The following is a 3,582-nucleotide window of genomic DNA, read 5'->3' on the forward strand; positions in this document are numbered from 1 at the left end:
AACTTCTTAATTGATAATATACCCAGTGGAGAGCTTATCTTTTTAAGTATAACACTCAGTATGTTATTGGCGGGGGTGGGGGTAGGGGAGTTTGGGAGAAGATTGAGTGCTTTTGAAGCTCTAGTTTTAAAAAAAGATGTCCTGTATATTTGGTTGTATGTCTTGTATCTTTTCTTGGAACTATTTTATTTTTTATTATTTTTTAATTTATAAAGGAATTTATTTCTCAGAGTTCTGGAGGCTGGGAAGTTCAAGAGCATGGCACCAGTGTCTGGTGATCATTATTCATGGCAGAAGTCAAAAGTGATCACTCAAGAGGCAAACAGGGCCAGACTTGCTTTGTATAATAACCCAGTTTTGTGTTAGCTAACCCACTTTCCTGATAAGGATATTAATCTATTCCTGAGGTGGAGCCCTCATAGCCCAATCATCTTTTATTAGGCTCTGCGGAATGAGTTTCTAATGCATGGACTTTTGGAGAACACATTCAAGCCACGGTACCATCTGATATTTTTTAGACATGTACATATTCTTATTTGTCTGGAAATTTCTCTTGCCTTGTCCTCCTAGCCAACTTCTATTCTTTCTTAAGGTTAGCTCATCAGGATCGCTTTCCCAGCTTGGCTCACAAAAGAATGCATACTACGTCCACTTTAGGTCACGCTCTATATTCTAATATTTGCTTCAGTATTTTGTTTTGCTATGTACATGATGGTTTGTCTTCCCTCACTAAACTGTGAGCTCCTAGAAGGCAAACTGTAGATTTTAATGTTGGTAAGTACATGGCATGGCACAATGCATCATCCATAACTTCTCCATGTCTTTTTTTAAATTTTATCTTTAAAAATTTCATATTAATTCGAGGGTACAAATTTTTAGGTTACATTGTTCTCACTTCCAAGGTAAAGTTCAAGTTGTAGAGGTGCCCCTAACCCAGGGGACATGCTCAACATCCTCGTATTATGCTCATTAGGTGAGATCTCGCCAAATGTCCTCCCTCCTCCCTCTAATTGCTCTCCCCTGCTCATATATATATATGTATATATATAATATATATGTATACATAATTATATATAATTGTACATATAAAAATTATATATATAATTATATAATTGTGTACATATAAATTATATGTATATATATGATTTTTGTTTTTTTAGGTTCAGGATCTCATTCTGCATCCAGGTTATAGCACAATGATGTGATTATATCTCACTATAACCTCCAGCTTCAGGGCTGGGCTCAAACTATCCTCCCTCCTCAGCCTCCCCAGTAGCTGGGACTACAGGCATGTGCCACCACACCTGGATAATTTTTAAATTGTTTTTGAGAGATGGACTCTTTCAATGTTTTCCAGGTTAGTCTGGGCCTTAAGCAACCCTCCTGGCTTGGCTGCCCAATCTGCTAAGATTATAGGCATGAGTCACCATGCCTGCCCTAGACTGGTTTTTAAAAAGCAACAACATATGATAAAGATTTGCACAACATATTAAAGTTAAAGATAAAAAATGAAGGATATACAGGGAATTAAAACTTATCATAAAGGCTTATTTTTTTGGGGGGGGAATGGTTAACGTCTTCAAAATGTGTTCAAAAAATCTTTCAGAATTCAACTGAGATGGAGAATTCAATTGAACCAGTGAATGCAAGAGACTACAGTGATAATTTTTAACTAATTTTTTGTTTAGATCAAATCAAACAATCAGCTTCCCTTTGCAGTCTTGATATTGGACTATTGTTTTCACAGGAGGAATGCAGAATAATCAGTACCTCTTATTTAAGTTATTAGGACTGCTTTAAGCAATTTGAATAACTAAAGGAAAGGCCTTTGGAATTTGAAGAGCTGTGGCACTAACAAGAGACATACATGTCTAGTTGTTCCTTTAGCAAAGCCCCCCACATGGGTGCTATCTCCAGAGGGAACTTTTATGAGTTGGATGCACACAAAAAACAGTATGTGTCTGGTGGTGATGTTCTTGTAATCATTCCTGATTGAATTTCCTGTCTTCCTATGCCTACATTTTCAATGCAGGGGAGAAAACTTTCTTTTTTCACTCATTGCTGGGTTCATGGCTAAGCCCCCTATAACTAAAGACAGATAAACAAGAGAAAAGCCTATCAATTTAAGTTTTACACGACACAGGAGACTTCAGAAATGAAGACTCGGAGAAAGAAACAGACAAAGTTGTGTAGAAGTATAACTAGAGGACAAAAAAAAATATATATATACTCTAATAGTAATAAGCTGGGGAACACATGGCAAGACCTGATTTTCAGATCCTTCTTGACTCTGAACCTTTGGGGATAAGGACCTTTCTTTCTTTGGGGTATGAGAAGGACCCCTCTATAATGAAGGTCTTATAATCTGCTTTAGAGAAACATCCGAAAATTCCTGCTTTGGGGGAGAAGGAATAAGGGGAAGAAGGTGAGAGTGACCTTCCTCTTTCTGCTTTGTCCTCAAACAAGAAGGTGCCATATTTGGGGTATCATGTTGTGAACCCTGACACCAACAAAGAAGGCTGTTATTGACGTTAAGACCATTTGAAAAAAATCATCGAACCTTCTGCCATTTTAGCAACTTTGTAAGAGTCCCGGCAATATCGTAAAGACATTAAAATAGATTACTTAATTGGAAAATAAATACGTGCAGTCATACTATTTCCTTTTTACATTATTTATATTCCGGTGCTAGGTGAATGGAAAGTTTTTCATGTATTTCAGAAGTCAAAAGAGAATTCTTTTCCTGTGTGATACAGAAAAGGAAGAGCAAAATTGAGCTTTTGATGCCTCACATGTTTGTAGATTAACAAGAACGTGAGCTTTTGTCACTATAAAGGAGCCCTGCAGTTAATATTCTCTCTCATATAATTGACAGGTTGACCATGATGCCAAAAACAAACAAAACCTTTCCTGTGTACAGGGACTATTTCTATTCATTAGGGTACTAGTTAAGTGGCTATAACTTGGAGACCTCAAAATAAAGTTGTGTCAACTAGATAAAAGTTTATTTATCTCTTACCCAATACTCCAGAGGTAGGTGAATGGTCCAGGGTAAGTAGACAGTTTTGTTCCAGACAGTCATCCAGGGACCCAGGGACTCTGGCTCCTCCCATCTTTAGGTGACATCATCCTTAGGGTGTCTCATTACCAACATGTCTATGTTCCAGCCACTAGAAGAAGAAAGAAGTACAGAGCAAGCAGATTCCTTCAAAGGTTATGACAATGTTGAACTTTACCTGAGGCCCGTGACTTTGGAAAACAGAAAAGGTTAAGAAAACCCCCCTACCCATTGTGTTCTGGGAAACAGCTTACTGCAAAGAGCCTCCTTACCCATGACTTAGGTAAGAATCAAGGATACCCCTCTTATTTATGTGAGACAATGCCAGTCACGAACCTTCCCAATTCCCATTCTTTGTCTTATATGTGATTCACTGAATAGTTTTGTCCCCATTGACCAAAAGGGACCTCTAGGCCCCTCCCTGAACTTTGGACCGTTTTCGGCCTCTACCCTTCCTCAGGGGTCTCTTCCAGAAAAATAGGCTGGCCTCCAGGCAAAACACTCTTCAGTGTACTGTCCAACTT

This window comes from Otolemur garnettii, unplaced genomic scaffold, assembly GCF_000181295.1.
Source record: "Otolemur garnettii isolate 467f Iridium unplaced genomic scaffold, OtoGar3 scaffold00271, whole genome shotgun sequence".
Lineage (NCBI taxonomy): Eukaryota > Metazoa > Chordata > Mammalia > Primates > Galagidae > Otolemur > Otolemur garnettii.